Below are 18,820 nucleotides of genomic sequence, written 5' to 3'. Positions count from 1 at the left end.
GGCTGGCTTTTACCATTTGTCCTAAGGTTCCATCTGTCCGTTATTTTTAGTAGAGTTTTTAGTGCTTGTTATTATTGGTGGATTTGTTTATTGGTGGGGTTGCTCTCCCCTTTTTTATTTTTAATTATTTTTTATTTTAAAACTATATTTTTAATAACTTTATTTTATTTTTTCCTTCTTTCTTTTTCTTTTCTCTTTTCTCCCTTTTATTCTGAACAGTGTTGCTGACAGAGCCTTTGTGCTCCGGCTGGGTGTGAGGCCTGAGCCTCTGAGGTGGGAGAGCCGAGTTCAGGACCTTGGTCCACCAGAGACCTCCGAGCCCCTCATAATATCAATCAGCAAGAGCTCTCCTAGAGATCTCCATCTCAAGGCTAAGACCCAGCTCCACACCACGACCAGCAAGCTCCAGTACTGGACACCCCCTGCCAAATGATTAGCAAGAAAGGAACACAAGCTCACCCATAAGCAGAGAGGCTGCCTAAAATCATACGTTCACAAACACTCCAAAACACACCACCAGATGTGGTCTTGCCCACCAGAAAGACAAGATCCAGCCTCATCCACCAGAACACAGGCACTAGTCCCCTCCAACAGGAAGCCTAGACAAGCCACTGAACCAGCCTTACTGACTGGGGGCAGACACCAAAAACAATGGGAACTACAAACTTGCAGCCTGCGTAAAGGAGACCTCAAACACAGGATGTAAAGCAAAATGAGAAGACAGAGTAATACACAGCATATGAAGGAGCAAGATAAAAACCCACTAGATGAAACAAATGAAGAGGAAATAGGCAGCCTACCTGAAAAAGAATTCAGAATAATGATAGTAAAGGTGATCCAAAATCTTGGAAATAGAATGGAGAAATGTTTAACATGGACCTAGAAGAAATAAAAAGCAAACAAACAATGATGAACAGCACAATGAATGAAATTAAAAATTCTCTAGAAGGAATCAATAGCAGAATAACTGAGGCAGAAGAACGGATAAGTAATTGGGAAGATAAAAAAGTGGAATAAACTACCACAGAGCAGAGTAAAGGAAAATGAATGAAAAGAATTGAGGACAGTCTCAGAGACCTTTGGGACAATAAATGCACCAACACTTGAATTATAGAGGTCCCAGGAGAAGACGAGAAGAAGAAAGGGACTGAGAAAATATTGGAAATGATTAAGATTGAAAATATCCCTATTATGGGAAAGGAAATAGTCCAATCAAGTCCAGGAAGCACAGAGAGTCCCATCCAAGATAAATCCAAGGAGAAACATGAGAAGACACATATTCATCAAACTATCAAAAATTAAATACAAAGAGAAAATATTAAAAGCAGCAAGGGGAAAGCAACAAATAACATACAAGGGAATCCCCATAAGTTTCACAGCTTATCTTTCAGAAGAAATTCTGCATGGCAGAAGGGAGCGGAAGGACATACATAAACTGATGAAAGGGAAAAAGCTACTACCAAGATTACTCTAAGCAGCAAGGATCTCATTCAGATTTGGTAGAGAAATTAAAAACTTTACAGACAAGCAAAAGCTAGGAGAATTCAGCACCACCAAACCAGCTCTACAACAAATGCCAAAGCAACTTCTCTAGGCAGAAAACACAAGAGAAGGAAAAGACACACAATAACAAACCCAAAACAATTAAGAAAATGATAATAGGAACATACATATCGATAATTACCATAAATGTAAATGGATTAAATGCCCCAACCAAAAGACATAGACTGACTGAATCGATACAAAAACAAGACCCATATGTATGCTGTCTACAAGAGACCCACTTCAGACCTAGGGACACATACAGACTGAAAGTGAGAGGATGGAAAAAGTTATTCCATGGAAATGGAAATCAAAAGAAAGCTGGAGTAGCAATTCTCATACAGACAAAATATACTTTAAAATAAAGACTATTATAAGAAATAAGACACATGGTAAGTGACCTGCCCAAAGTCTCTCAGTGCGTAGCGAGACCAGAAGTGGGTCCCAAGCCTCGCAGATTGGCTTCTGGCCTGGTGCCCCCGTTTATGTGCAAGTAAGTCTGTCAGTCTTCTCATTTCTTCTCCTAGGACTCCAAACAGACTTGCCCCAAGACTAGGTCCTGAGATCAAAGGAATAGTGGGTAAAGTTCTGAGGAGAGAAGAGTTGCAAGATGTGGCTGAGAGCTCAGCCCCCTGGAGAATATGTAATATAAGCCCATGTAGGAGGAAGAGCCCCAAAACTTGAGGTCTCCAAGGCATTCATAAGGCTTGATCGAAACACATGACCACAGTGTCAGAGGATGAAACCTTCATTCCTCATTGGGTAAGAGCACTGCTAATATGATAATTTATATAGATGTTTCTGATCTTAAGTGTCATTCAAGATCATCGCAGAAAATCTGAAGAGTGTGATGATAACTGACATTATGGCCTGAATATTGCATATGGGGGACTAGTCCAATAATTTCTCATTTAATCTTCAGAACAAGGTTACATGGTAGATTTAGGTAAGAGGTAGTATTGCTATCCCCACTTTATAGAAGGGATCAGGTTGCCTAACTTGTCCAAAGTCCCATTGCTACTTTTTTTTTAATACCATTTTAATGGATTTGAAATGCTATCTTGTTGTAAAAGTCTTTCTATGTTCTGGATATTAACCTCTTATGAAGTGTTTCATGGCTTTCCTTTTCACTCTGTTGATACTGTCCTTTGATGCACATAAGTTTTTAATTTTGGTATAACCCATTTTATCTAACATTGTTTTTGTGCCAAGAAACCAGTGCCAAATCCAACATCATAAAGCTTTTTCCCTTTTATTCTTCTGAGGGTTTTATAGCTTTAGCTCTTATGTTTAGGTGTTTGATCCATTTCAAGTTAATTTTTGCATATGTTGTAAGATTAGGATCCAAGTTCATACATTTACATATAGATTTCCAGTTACTCAAATACCATTTGTTAGAAAAACTATAAGTTTCCTATTGAATAATCTTCACAGTCTTGTGAAAATTAGTTGATTCTATATATAAGGGTTTATTTCTGGACTGTTTATTTTGAGTCTTTGATTGCTATATCTGTCTTTGTACCAGCACCACATTGTTTGTATTATTGTAGCTTTGTAAATAAATTTTGAAATCAGGAAGTGAGAGCTCTGCAAATGTGTTCTTTTTCAAGTTTCTTTTTTTTTGGCTGTTTAGGATTTCTTGAGTTTCAGTGTAGATTTTAGGATTTACTTTTCCATTTCTGCAAAAAACATCATTTGGATTTTGATAGGAATTGCAGTCTATCTGTAGATTGCTTTAGGTAGTATGGTCATCTTAACAATATTAAATATTCCAATCCATGAACGTGAACACTGGATATCTTTCCATTAATTGTGTCTTCATTCATTTCTTAGAATAATATTTTGTAGTTTTCAGTGTAGTTTTCCATCTCCCTGGCTGAGTTTATTCCTAAGTATTTTATTTTATTTTTATTTTTTAAAAATTTATTTATTTATTATTTTTGGCTGCGCTGGGTCTTAGTTGCTGCTCACGGGCTTGCCACTCTTCATTACTGTGTGTGGGCTTCTTATTGCGGTGGCTTCTCTTGTTGCAGAGCACAGGCTCTAGGCACATAGGCTTCAGTAGTTGTGGCTCGCAGGCTTCAGTAGCTGTGGCTCGTGGGCTCTAGAGCGCAGGCTCAGTAGTTGTGGTGCATGGGCTTAGTTCTCCACGGCATGTGGGATCTTCCTGGACCAGGGCTTGAACCCGTGTCCCCTGAATTGGCAAGCGGATTCTTAACCACTGTGCCACCAGGGAAGCCACTAAGTATTTTATTTTTGATACTATTGTAAATTGAATTGTTTTCTTTTCAAATTGTTTTCAGTGTACAGAAATGCAACCAATATTTGTGTTTTGACAAGTTTTCAGCAACTTGCTGAATTTATCACTTGTAACAGTTTCTGTACCATCTATAGGGTTTATATATATGAGATAATATTATCTGCAACAGAAATATTTTTACTTCTTCCTTTGTTGTGAGGTTGTAAGTGACCCAAGAGTCACATAGGAACCTGGTGCTTAGAAGGGTCCTGTTCTTGGTCTAATATTCTGATGCTGCCATCTTGAAATCCTTAGCCATTTTGAAGAAGGTCACTGGGCTCACAAATTACATAATTGTCCTGACTCTGACGCTGACAAGCTGTGTAATTATAAAATAAAGATAACACTGAAGGACTTAGAACAGGGTGCATGACATTGGGAGTGATCAATAAATGAGACACATCATTATCCCCAACTCACACATGAGGAAACAGAGGCTCAGTGAGTTCATCAATGCCACATGGCTGTCATGTGATAGAAAGTGACACAATTCACTTTCACTTCTCTGTGACTGTGAACTTTCCTACATAGCCCTTGTTCTTACCACGTGATCACATCTGCTCTCAGTGTATTAACTATGTGACAGTAGTCAAGGCCTGTCCATATTTCTTTTACTCCTTTTTCTGAAGCTTTGAAAGTTAGCTGAGCACAGAACTGGTAATTCTCACATTTGAAAAATGCACATGTCAATGGAAATTATAAACAATCAATAATAAGAATAGAAGAAAGTTTTATTCTAGCCAAACTGAGAACTATAGCCTGGGAGACACAGATTCAAGAAGCACTTGAATTGTGTTTCAGCAGACTACAAAATAGGCAAGGCTTATATAGGTAAAAGCCACAAAATTACATAGTTCTTTGTCAAGAATTATAACTGGAGCTGGCAAGAAGTAATGGTGCTTGTTAGGCAAGAATTGATTGGAGTCAGAAATGGTTGCGTAGTGACAAGGGGAGACTTTGAGACCATAAGTTTGCAGCTGACAGTTGCTAGCAGATACTGTTTTGAGAGCAGCTGGTGGTATCCTTGAATCTGTACAGTTCAGAAAATTCAAGTTTTCACTAATGCAGGAAGGTGTTTGAATCACATACACAATGGCCCTTCAGTTTGCTTTTGGATGCCTGAACTACAGCAACATTGCTTTGATATTTAAATGCATTCTTGTATTTAATGGTTAAAGCAGATGTACAATGCATGTTTGACAGCACATAAGATGTTCCAAATCATGTATAAGACAGAATGACTTCCCCATTCCTCAGTATGTGAAAATTTCCTGCATCAAGCACAGTGTAAATAAAGTGACTGGCATAAAGGCTCAAATCCATTTAAGAGTTTTGCTGAGACAAAGATGGTGGCATTAGAGTCTGGGGCTCCTTGAACCCATTCCCAAGCTGTTATTCTTCATTTTTATGGCAGAACTCACCTTCTTCTTTAAATAGGCTAACATGCTGTTCTAAGGGAAAGACTTTCTGGTGACTAATGGGAAAACTGGCTCTCTGTAGGTAGCTCCAGAAGCTACCAAGAGATACTTTTAATTTCCCTGCAGCATTGACAGTTCAGCACCATGATTTCTGGTGGTAATGAAGTCAGTACTATTCTTAATGTCAGTCATTCATTTCTCTGTTCTTTTGTGAAGGAACCATGCTGGTTCCTCAGCAAAACTAATGAAAATACTATCTTGCCCTTAAGTGATAGACAAGGCTGACAAGTATGGTAAGAATTACAACCAATTGGTAAATGCTACATCCCAGGTATTATGGTTTCTCAGAGGACAAAGCAAGGCCTAGAAAGAGCAAGAAAAAGAAGCCTTCCTCAGTAGACAGAAATGAGGAAGCCTGTAACAAATTACCACAGATTTAGCAGCTCAAAAAACACAAACTTATTATCTTATACCTCTGGAGGTCAGAAGTCCCACATAGGTTCCATTGGACTAAAACAAAAGTTTCAGAGGCCTGTGTTCCTTTCTGTAGGCTGTAGAGAAAAATCTGTTATCATGCCTTTTTCCATTTCTGAAATCACTCACTTTCCCTGGCTTATAGCTTCTTATTCCATCTGTAAAGCTAGTAACACTGTATGTTTCTGTCCATTCTTCCATAATCACATTTCCCTTTGACTATTCTTCCCTTCTTTTCTGCTTTTAAGGACTTCATGATTATATTGGGTGTATTCAGATAAGGTCATCTGATTTAGTAACCTTAATTCCACTAGCAACCTAAATTCCCTTTTGCTCTGTAACATAAAAAATTCATAGGTCATGTGGATTATGATACATATATCTTTGGCCATTTTTCTGCATGCCACACCCAATTTATAAATTACTAATTTTGTGGCCTTGGGAAACTTGCTCCAATTCTCAGCCTGAGGCTTCTCACCTATAAAACATAGAAATAATAGCCACTCTGCCCATTTCACAATGTGCTTCCAAGAATTTGAGATAGTGTATGTGAAATGCTTCAAAAATGTCAAAGTCCTATGTCCACATAAATATTCCTGTCAGGAGTAGGGAAAGGGGTGTAATATTTTGTGAATATTTGCTATATTCTAGGCAGGCATTTGTGTCTTAGATACCTTATGATAGGTTACCCCAGACAGTGCATACCTCTTTCCAACTTCATGTTGATGTCACATTTGTATCTTGTAATTGCCCATGGTAGAATTATTTTCACTATGTAAATCAACAAATTCTACAAACCCAGGCTTTCCCTACATAAGAATAAGTTGTTAAGCATTCACTGGAACACTATAGGTTTATCCCATTTACTTAACAAATCTCCTATAGTGGTTATCACCTCCTAGTCGAGGCAAGCAAACTGAAGTTTAGAGATAGTGATAAACCTTCCTAAGTTCACACAGCTGATGAGTGTGGAGGTGAATCAGCTTCTATCATCCCAAAGCGTTGGTCTTTCCATTACAACTCTGCAACAATGCCTAACCTTGAGAGGTATAGATGTCTTAATGTCCAGGAGAATTAACGAATGTAACAGTATATGAAAATGTAACCATAATAACCTAAGGTGGTGGACTTGCATAGGCTGGTTGAGGAAATGAGATTTCATCTGGTTCACCCAGGTTGCTGCCTACATTTGTGGCACCTGTGTATTAGCCTTTATATAGACTTGATCTAGATTGTATTAAAAGCCATCTACTTCAGAATTTAGGCAACATATAGAAACAGTGAATACTATCAACTATAGAGGTTTAAAGAAATTTGATGAAAACAAATTGCCAGGTTGCTCAAAAGTCGAAATTCTACTTGACTTATTTTTGGACAACCAGGAAGTGTTTGAAGGTCAAAATACAAGCACTTAACTCAAAAATGACTAAGGTAAAGAGTATGTTGGTATATTAACCTTTGCGGAGCACAGTTAATGGTGTCCATTCCAGGGGGAAAATAGTTGATTTGCTTTATGCTTGATTTTAATCAAGTTTCTAAACTTCTGCTAATATTTTTATTAGGTTTAGGGTTTATTTAAAATATATGAGTAATATAATCTAGTTAGTGGGTGTGAGAATTTAATTAACACAGAAGCAAAAGCTCACATCTAACAATGGAGATTCTCATACTGAGTGAAGTAAGTCAGAGAAATACAAATATGGTATGATATCACTTATATGCAGAATCTTAAAAAAATGTTATAAATGAAATTATTTACAAAAGAGAAAGAGACTCACAGACATAGAGAACATACTTATGGTTACCAGAGGGGATGGGTGGGGGGGAGGGATAGATTGGGAGTTTGGAATTGACATTTACACACTGCTGTATTTAAAATAGAAAACAAAAAAGGACCTACTGGATAGCACAGGAAACTCTGCTCAATATTCTGTAATAACCTAAATGGGAAAAGAACCTGAAAAAAAATAAATACATGTATATGTATAACTGAATCACTTTGCTGTACACCTGAAACTAACACAACATTGCTAATCAACTGTACTCCAATATAAAATAGAAATTAAAAAAATTAAAATATATGAGTAATTTAATCTAGTTAGTGGATATGAGGATTTAATTAACACAGGAGAAAAGGCTCTCATCTAACAATGACTCTCTCTTGGCTGAACAGTAGAATCATCTGGGGATCTTTCAAAAGTCCAGCTGCCCATGTTGCATCAAGACCAGTTAATCAGAAGCTCTGGAGTGGGGCCCTAGCACCATATGTGCACAAAGAAACTCCCAGCTTATCACCATGTGCAGCCCAGGAGAGACAAACTCTACTTTCCTCACTCCCACTTTACATTCCTATTTCTGGGATTTTCCATTGTTTATAAAGAGTATGTTGGAGAAATTTTAGTAACCAGTTAGAGTTGGAGGCCCTGACTGGGCAGGAGGTGAAAGGCCTCAGAGCATTTTCTAGAAGATGTTTCAGGGAATGAAGAAGCTTCACACCTAGAAAACCAGTTCTCCCAGCCTTGTGTGACATCACCAGGAGCCAATAAAAACCTTTCACTTGAGTTTACTGGTTCATGTTGTCACCTACAAATTGGCACTTGCCATCTACCTCTATGAGGATTAAATCATGACCCTCTGCAGCTGCTGATTTTCAACACCACCTGAAAGGAGTTCAGTGTGGAGATCAGAAATGAGGCACTTGTGCTCTGGGAAAAACTGCAGAATAGGTCTTCAGGTAGTTAGATATTTTCAGGAAAAGATTTTAAGAGCCCAATTCTTGTATTTCCTCATATCTAGAAAAGCACTAAATCCTTCATGATGACCTCTGCTCCTCATGACTAGCAGTAACCCTCATGAGACTAGCAGAAACCTTATGCAAAATATATGTGCTCAATTACATGTACTGCCCTTTCACCAAAATCACATATATACTGACCTTCCCCCTAGCTCTTTGGAACAGTTTCTCAGAGCTACCTGAGATGATGTCTCCCAGGGTGTAGTCCTCATTTTGTCCCATTAAAAAACCTAACTCTCACACTGTGTGTTTGTTTTTCCAGTTGACAGTGTCTAAATTGATTAAACCCAGAAATTTCTAGACAAATCATGTAGTGATACGCTGTCCCCAAAACTGTTCTTTTTATGAGAGAGAGCCCATTTTCTGATGTGCACTGATCCAGCGTTTTTTTTTTTTTTTTTTTTTTTTTTCGGTACGCGGGCCTCTCACTGTTGTGGCCTCTCCCGTTGCGGAGCATAGGCTCTGGACACGCAAGCTCAGCTGTCAAGGCTCACGGGCCCAGTCGCTCCGTGGCATATGGGATTTTCGCGGACCGGGGCTCGAACTCGTGTCCCTTTCATCGGCAGGCGGACCCTCAACCACTGCGCCACCAGGGAAGCCCCTTCCAGCCTTTTATCAGCTCTCTTAGTCTCAACACATTTGCTCTGAGGCTGTGGTAGTATTGGAGGATTTGAGTTCTCAGGCAGGTGAGAAGCCTGGTCTCAGAATAAACAATAAGGATTCCAGACCCTGAAATCCTTGTGAAGCGAAAACCAAGGCTTTAGGCAGACCGCGGCTGTCACCTGTCGGCGGCGATGGGTGTTGACTCCTGTGGCAGAGTGAGTCGCACGCCCCCTGATGGAGGTCAGTCCCAGCTGGACCCCGCTCACGCTGTCTCTCCACATTCACCAGCAATGCTGCAGGCAGAAAGGACTTTTCCTTAAACGTAACGGATGGGAATGCGAATAGGGAGACACACGCATCTAGTAGTTTACATTAGCTTTGGACCACGTTCACTTGCCACTTAAATGAGCCTTCCTTTTGTAATGTTTCATGTTCTGTGATCAGAAAATCGTGATCATGTGTCCAGATTAGGGCCTAACTTGAAACTTCTGGCCACTGGAGGCTGGGAAGGTATGCAAAGCCATCCTGATGAGTTGAAGGGGCAGGGAGACCAGAAAAAGCCAACCTGTCACAGTAGCTGTTTGCTCAAACTATATCCCTTCAACATTGTTCAAAGGGACGTCATTAGAAATGCATTCGTTTGGTTTTAAGATACTGCCGCCCGTTAACAAACCATGGAAATCTCTGGAAAGGTTAACGTGTGCATCATTTATATAACAAACATATTCATCGGATTACTTTCCAGAATTTCACTCCGCATGTATTAAACAACTGCTCTAAGATGCCCTGTGCTTGGCACTCAGGTGTGAGGAAACTGTGGTCCCGACCTTCAAGTAACTTACAGTCTTGTCCGGGAGGAAGATGAAGCAACTAAGTGACCAAGACAGAACAAGGAGGTGCCATGTTACCGCAGCAAATTGCCGTCAAACATGGAGGCAGAGAGGGTTGACTCTGAGCGTGGTTCTTGGGTGATGCTTGGACCAGCGTTTCTCAAAGTGTGGTTCCCAACCAGCAGCATCAGAAGCATCTGGGAACTTGTTAGAGAAGCAAATTCTTGGGCTTGCCCCAGACTGTGTTTTCACAATTCCTCCAGGTGATGCCTGCCAAAGCTTAAGAACCACTGCTTCAAAGAGAAGGTGACGTGGGCTGGAAAGAGGCCTCAAAAGACACATAGGACTTTTATAATTAAGGTAAGAGGACGTTTGTCATCCTCATCTCTTACATTGGTATCGTGATTTACACCCTATTATCTCATCTGACCTTTACAACAACAGGACTGGAGACAGAGAAGGAAAGCAGAAAAAGCTTAGGTTTCAAAGAAAATATCAATAAAATTGGGTATGTCATCACTCTGACAAAAAGCTATGTGACCTGCATCAAGTCACTTATCCTTTCAGAAACTGCTTTCTCATCTGTAAATCGTTACAGGAATATTCTCTTTGTTGATTTTTGGTGAGGATTAGATGTAATAGATATAATACAGAGTTGTTACTCACTAAAAAGGCAATTTCTATATATTATTTTTAGAAGCCCCTATTGCCAGTGAGAAAACTCAAGCTTGATGGTGGATGTGAGCCTTCCCTTTAGGTTCCTGACTCATTTCTGTGCTGGTTTCCTTACCCCATAGTTTTCACGACAGTTGGGGCCTCTGCAAAGGCCTTCTCACTATATAGATTTGTCAGCATTTCTGGGTTTATCATATGTGGAACTATAGAGGGCTCCACTGCTTCAGTGAAAATGGCAGCCACTGAGGCAGGGCTGGAAGAGAAGTAATGGTATATTGAGAAGTATCAAGAAGGCTGAGTTTCGGGCTTCCCTGGTGATGCAGTGGTTGAGAGTCCGCCTACCGATGCAGGGGACACGGGTTCGTGCCCCGGTCCGGGAGGATCCCACATGCCGCGGAGCGGCTGGGCCCGTGAGCCATGGCCGCTGGGTCTGCACATCCGGAGCCTGTGCTCCGCAACGGGAGAGGACACAGCAGTGGGAGGCCCGCGTACCGCAAAAGAAGGCTGAGTTTCACATAAGCACAAGAGAACATCTCACTTTCTTCTTCAGTCAAATTGGACACTTTTAGGGAATAGGTATTCATAAGCTTTCCTGTGTTTTTCAAGTCTTAATTTCAAAAATAAGCAGCTTTGTATAGTATGGATCCATTGGATGGAGACTTGAACTCTATGAACTTATTAAGTTTTTTTGTTTATATATATATATAATATAAATAGGGTGGGTGAGGGGCTGTTACTAGAATGCAGAGGGTAGAGGCCAAGGCTAAACATTGTATAATGCATAGACAACTTCTTCACATCCAACAAAAAAGAATAATCTATTCCAAAATGTCAGTAGTGCCAAAGTTGAGAAGACCTGTGCTAAAGTGTATCACCATCACCTCAAGCTCAACATATCAAAACTCAAGGCCAGTTCACCCATTTATCTGCATCTACAGTTGTTTTCCCCACTGCCCTCTTAACTCTTTCATTTATTCACTCATTTTAAAGTTAACACAAATAAGGCCTTACCTGGTAATACTTACCAGGTATTATGTTAGATACTAGGGATGTGATGATAAATAAGACATATCTAACATCTGCCTTGAAGGATTTTATAGGTCAGTGGGAGCCACCAACAGTAAACACACAATTAGTATGGGACATTAAAATTCTGCTTGGAGGGAAGTGACATAAAGATGGACTGACTCTGTCTGAGATGACATAGGAGTTTTATCTTGAAAGATGAGTAGCATATTGCGAAGCCAGAAAAGGGAGGGACTATACACAAGATGGAAGCAATAGGGTAAAATCTGGAAATGATAAATCATCTTTCAGGAAAATAGAACTGTTTAGTAGGGCTGGGACAAGACAGACTAGGTGACAAAAGGGTTAGAAGATGTGTTGAGTAAGCAAAGTGGTGGTCACATTAAGAAGAACTTTGTATGTAATGGTAAAGCTCTGGTATTGGTTATCTAGCTCAGATTACCCCAAAACTTTGCAATTTGAAACAACAATAAACATTGATTATTTACAAAGTTTCTTTGGGTCAGGAATTCAGGAGTCAAGAAATTTGTTTGGGCTCAGGATTTTTCATGAGGTTGTGATCAAGGGCAGCAGTCATCTAAACGATTCACTAAGGCAGGAGGATCCATTTCTAGTCACTCACTATTCTCTCCCCATTCCACCCTCCAACTCCTGATGTCAACTAATCTATTTTCTGTCTCCATGGAATTGACTACTCCAGAGATTTTTATTAATGGAATCATACTATGTGCCTGGATTTTATCACTAACTACAATATTTTTCAGGTTCTGCATTCCTTAGTATGGCTGACAAATATCCAATTGTGTTGTTATATCACATTTTGTTTATCTATTTATCAGCCAATGGATCTTGGCCATTTTTAAGCCCATTTTAGGACTCAACAATGTTTTTTGCATATACTGGTTGTTCAGCATTCATTAAAGTACAAATACTAAATTGAAGAGAAATGTAACTTAGAGATACCAAACATGATAATTTTATCTTTTTGCTAGGCCTCACTTTAGTGAAGGGAAGAATGAGTATGTGGCCTTGAGGAAGAAGAGATTTGGAATGTGTGAGGCCTATTCTATCTCAGTAGAAGGGGGTCTGAGGATCTAATTATAGCTAAAGTGTTAATGCTTGGCTCCTATAGCATGTAGCAACGAGCATTGTGTGGATGGTTTCCAGTACTGTGGTAGGACCAGCTGGAGCATAGAGGCCTGGCAGACCTCCTAGAGAGTCCTTCACACACACAGATGTTGACTGCTGGAACACAGCTGCTCCTTCCCACAGCCCTCTCTTCCTTCCCCTCTTTCACACCGAGGAAACATGCTCTCCTGAGGCCTGGTCTTGGAGAGGGGAGGGCAGGCAAGTCACCACTGGTTCAATGACTCCCCAAAAGCGTGCTTTGACACACTGACATCTGGTGCACACAGTAGGTGCTCACTTAATTTCTCTTGCATGAACAGTGTAGAATATTTGAGTAGGAACTAGCTGCATCAAAAGAGTTGAGACATCCTTCTGAGATGGAGTCTCCACTTTGCAGGAAATGGTACTGGGTGTGCAGAGAAGGATCTCTCTGGGTAGGACTCCCCAGGGTGCTGATAAAACTCCATCCTGACAGATTCTTCCCCCATGAACAAGATGATTCTACCTTTCCTCTATCTTTCTTCAATTTTCCTCTACCTTGCCTCTAACTTATGTGTCCTTTGCTGAGGACAGTGGGAAGCTCTTGGTTTGCCTAGTAGTTTTAACATTGAGGAAGATTTCAGAGCAAAGAAACCCTAGCATTTCCACGAGAAGATGTTAGGCAGATTTTTAACAGCATCAGGGAGACCTATGTCTGGAGCTTTATGGAAGCAGATCCTGCATACAGTCTTATTGCAGGTCAGAGATCATGAAAAATCAATGAAGTGAATCTCTGTCATGGGCCACATGGCAGATCTTTGCTGTCTCAGGCTTCTCCCCTCCTGCCACCAGGTATCACTCCCTGTCTCCGTCATTACTCAGTTGATGGATCACATCAAGTGGAGTAAAGCTTATCTTCAACAATACATCCCCATGGGTTTTCTCACAGTTCATTCCATGGATCATCATTGAGTGAAATCTTGTATTGTGTAGTTTGTATGATCAAAGCACTGCATATGCTAAATATGCTTTCCTAACCCTCTCTCCTGCTTCCCAACAGACCCCACACTACCAGGAGGGCTGGAGACTTTTACATCACACCTGTGCACACAGCCTGTTTTGAATGGCAGGCCAAATCCATGCCAACTGATCACTTCTACTAATTACTCAAGAAGGAAACTCAAGATGGACTCTGAGCACACAGTCTATTTTATTTTGTTAAATGACAATTGTCAATTCTTCTTTGACTCTGTCATCCATCAACTCTTTCTACCAAGACAGTTGGGCAGGTTCCATAAACATTTAGAATACATAAGCTCTTTGACCCAGTAATTCCACTTCTAGACCAGTACTTCTCAAACTATCTGGTGAAAGACCAGATTTTTTTTTTTTTTTTTTTTTTTTTTTTGCAGTACACGGGCCTCTCACTGTTGTGGCCTCTCCCGTTGTGGAGCACAGGCTCCGGACGCACAGGCTCAACCACTGCGCCACCAGGGAAGCCCAAGACCAGATTTTTAAAAATGTTCAATGGGTCATTAACCTCTGAACATGGATGTCATATTCATGTCAAATCGATATAAACCTCTCAATTTTTCTATTTATTTCATCAAAACCCAGTAACATCTAATTCAGAAACCAGCATCAATCTGCAGACCATTTTTTAGTACCACTGCTCTAAACAACTTTATTTGATAAACATACTGTCATGTGAACACAAAGACATAAGTATCATAGAATTGTTGGTAACATCAAAATATTGGAAGCAATAAATGTTCAGCAATAGAAGACCAGAAAAATACCTCATGGTACACTCTTATAAGACAGTACTAAGCCACTATTTAAAAAGAAAACTATACACTCTAAGAAATATTAAGTGAAAAGAATAAAATGTAGAGCAGTACTGTAAAACTATGCTTCTCTATGGTAAAAGCAATTAATGGCTTAAATATACAAGCTGAAAACTTCTAAGTTGTGGCAGAGACTGCTACCAAATCCCTTCTCCATTTCTGCCACAATTAATTACAGTTCTGCTTTTCATGCCAGTGTCTTCAGTGAGGAATAATTGAGTTTCCAGAGTGAATTTTTTTTTTTTTTTTTTTTTTGCGGTACGCAGGCCTTTCACTGTTGTGGCCTCTCCCGTTGCGGAGCACAGGCTCCGGACACGCAGGCTCAATGGCCGTGGCTCATGGGCCCAGCCGCTCCGCGGCATGTGGGATCTTCCTGGACCGGGGCACGAACCCGTGTCCCCTTCATCGGCAGGCCGACTCTCAATCACTGCGCCGACAAGGAAGCCCAGAACGAACGTTTTTAATTAACCACTGGTTTCACTATCATCACTTTATTAAGATGTCTACTAAGGGATTTTCCTGGTGGCGCAGTAGTTAAGAATCCGCCTGCCAATGCACGGAACATGGGTTCGAGCCCTGGTCCAGTAAGATCCCACATGCCACAGAGCAACTAAGCCCGTGTGCTGCAACTACTGAGCCTGTGCTCTAGAGCCCACAAGCCAAAACTACTGAGCCAGTGTACTACAACTACTGAAGCCCATGCACTTAGAGCATATACTCCACAACAGGAGAAGCCACCGTAATGAGAAGTCCACACACCGCGGCAAAGAGTAGCCCTTGCTCGCCTCAGCTAGAGAAAGTCCATGCACAGCAACAAAGACCCAACGCAGCCAAAAACAAAAGATGTCTGCTGAGGAGAAGGTAAAAAGACTCTTTACTATTTTCATTAACTTTTGATCCTGTCAACATAACATTGTCAAAGGGCATAGATTCTCAATTACTAATGCTATGGGAAAAAAATCTACATTTACTTGTCATCAGCTATCAGGGAACAGAGGAATGAATTTCTGCTAAAGACCAGATTATCAACAGAGATGAGTTTTTACTGCACCTCATATTCTTCTTAATATATCCCCTCATGGAATGATCTAGAGTTTAGATATATGTGTCTCTTGGCTTCAACAACACAATTACAAATATCCTCCTATAAATTTATCATGGTAACAAAACAGTGACACAACTAAAATTTACATTGACAAACTTGCACCAACTGTCATTTTGTCCATATTAAGTAAGACTATGGAACACCATTTTGTTCACTTCCTTAGAAACAAATATTAAAAATAATTCATTGTACAGGGTTACTTGGAAACTATATTTAAGCAAGGAAGATATATGGGAAGTTTGTTTGTTTTTTCCTTCTGAAGGAATTTAGTTTTTTTTGTCCTGAGATAATGCCTAGTCATTCTCAGGTAAATTTCATATTAAGCCTCTTCAAAATTCATGTTGTTGTTTGTGGATAGAGGTGCTATAGACAGTGGTGGAGGAACTACAGGGAGTAGAAAGCCCAATAATATTTCATTTGGGAAAATTATGTAAAGAGTCATAAGGAGTAGATATCCTAGTTTTCTGACTCCTGAGCAAAAAGTAAGATTAAGTTAATTTCTGTACTAATAATTATGTTAATGTAAAAATATCATGAAAATTGATTCCATTGTGATTTCTTCCAAAAAACAGAAAAGGAAGTCTCAAAAAATCCAGTAGAAATGAGAATTGTTTTTATATTACAGGTCTGTCTCCTAACTGTATTCTTGTCATATAGTAATTATGAGAACTATACCATTTTTAATCATTAATTTTAAGATTTACAGTAATGGCAATTGACAGATATACTAAAGGATTGTAACTTAGCTGTAACCATTTTAAAAAATAGTTAAGAACTAGAAAACACTTTAAAAACTCAGTTCACCTCAGGATTCAATTACTATCTAAATTTTAGAAGTGAAATATTGAAGTCAGTATTTGTAATAAATAACTGTAAAAGACAAACTAATGCAGCACCATTAATATATATAGCCATGGGTATATAATAAGTATCAACAGAAAATTAACACATCGAAACTATTCACTAGGAATGTAAAAATGCTCAGATATTGAAAAGAAAGTGTGGTAAGGAGGCTTCTTAAATGTCCCCAGTGTTTCCCACTTCCTTGTGTAAATACAAGCGTATTTATTTATACCCTTGTATAATTCCCTCCTTCAATGTACAGATTGGTATACCATGAGTCATCTGCAGTTAAGACGACATTTTTCAGATTCTGCCAAAACAAGCCTTCCACCTAGGGCTTGTCAGGCCACTGGAGTATGGAGCTCTTGCAGATCCTCTGCCACAGCCTCAAATACAAGTGCTTCAACACTGGCGCCAGCAGAATAAAGACAATCACATCCATATTCTCATCTATTAGCCTCTGCAAGGCCAAGTAGAAAGCTGTTTTAAAGTTCCAGTTTTTGGCATACTTTTTGGTTAGAACAAATATTGTTTTCCTGCTTTGGTTGATGCTCTGCATGAGGTTGTCGATGATGGCGAGTCCCGGGTCCCAATCCCTTTCCTCTAAACAGAGGAGCACATTTTTGTCCTCAGTCTCTTCCAGGTGGAAGCGCAGCTCATTGATCACCCAGTCCGTGACAGAGGCATCTTTGGTGTCATAAGAAACGTAAGCATCATAGCAAGTCTGGGATGTGGAAAGAGACCTGTAGCCTTTTACCTTAGCTACGCACACATGATAGAGAAACCAAGCATCCCAGTAAAACCAATGATGAGCCAGGGCAGCCAGCATAACTGAGATGGTGACAAAAAATGTGAAGAAACAGAATATTGCCGCAATGGTATCTGAAACACAAGTTGTGAGCTCTAGACTCACAATACTCTTGCCTTGTTGATCCCCAGGACTGGCGCAAATGACATCTGTCAATCTGGGAATTGTGATGTTCAGATATCCATTCTCAAAAGTCTCCCATGCCACAAGTACAGTCAAAAGGGTTTCTACCTAGTTCTAAAATGGCTAACTTGGTGGTGGTCTTAGTTTCACACGTGGACTTGTTGATCATCTTGAGCTGGTTGGAACTTAAATTGATGTGTGTCAGACGCTGGACTCCTAAAGAAAGCTGAATGGCAGGTGGGAAATCCTGTTCTGACTCAGTAGCAGTGTCTCAAGAGAAGATGTGAATTTCGATAGGCTATTAGTTAAAAAGAACAAGCTGCTCTTCCATATAAGTGATAACATAGAGTATCTGTATTTCTCTGTCAGACTTATTTCACTAACACAGTATTCTCTATGTCCATCCACATTGTTGCAAATGGCATTATTTCATTCTCTTTTTATGGCTGAGTAATATTCCATTATATATATGTACCACATCTTCTTTATCCATTAAGTTGTTTTTTGTTTTTGTTGTTCAGGATTTTTTTGTTTCACATCTTTATTGGAGTATAAATGCTTTACAATGTTGTGTTAGTTTCTACCGTACAACAAAGTGAATCAGCTATATGTATACATATATCCCTATATCCCCTCCTCATGAACCTTCTTCCCACCCTCCCTATCCCATCCGTCTAGGTAGTCACAAAGCACCAAGCTGATCCCCCTGTGCTATGCAGCAACTTCCCACTAGCCATCCATTTTACATTTGGCAGTATATATATGTCAATGCTACCCTCTCACTTCATCCCAGCTTCCCTTTCCCCCCCATACCCTCAAGTCCATTCTCTATGTCTGCGTCTTTATTCTTGCCCTAACACTAGGTTCGTCAGTACTGTTTTTTTAAATTCCACGTATATTCGTTAGCATACAGTAATTGTTTTTCTCTTTCTGACTCACTTCATTCTGTATGACAGACTCTAGGTCCATCTACCTCACTACAAATAACTCAATTTCATTCCTTTTTGTGGCTGAGTAATATTCCATTGTATATATGTGCCACATCTTCTTTGTCCATTCATCTGTTGACAGACATTTAGGTTGCTTCCATGTCCTGGCTGTTATAAATAGTGCTGCAATGAACATTGTCGTACATGACTCTTTTTGAATCATGGTTTTCTCAGGGATAGTGGGATTGCTGGGTCATGTGGCTGTTCTATTCTTAGTTTTTTAAGGAACCTCCATACTTTTCTCCATAGTGGCTATATCAATTTACATTCCCACCAACAGTGCAGGAGGGTTCCCTTTTCTCCACACCCTCTCCAGCATTTATTGTTTGTAGATTTT

The 18,820-nt window shown here is 39.8% G+C and overlaps 1 pseudogene; it reads right to left on the bottom strand.

Annotated features, from left to right (window-relative positions):
* Positions 1-16,789: 16,789 nt before the first annotated feature.
* Positions 16,790-17,839, bottom strand: LOC132419238 (toll-like receptor 8; annotated as a pseudogene).
* Between the last annotated feature and the right edge of the window lie 981 nt (positions 17,840-18,820).

Source organism: Delphinus delphis, chromosome Y (genome assembly GCF_949987515.2).
Source record: "Delphinus delphis chromosome Y, mDelDel1.2, whole genome shotgun sequence".
Classification (NCBI taxonomy): Eukaryota; Metazoa; Chordata; class Mammalia; order Artiodactyla; family Delphinidae; genus Delphinus; species Delphinus delphis.
This window is presented reverse-complemented; position numbering and strand designations above follow the sequence as displayed.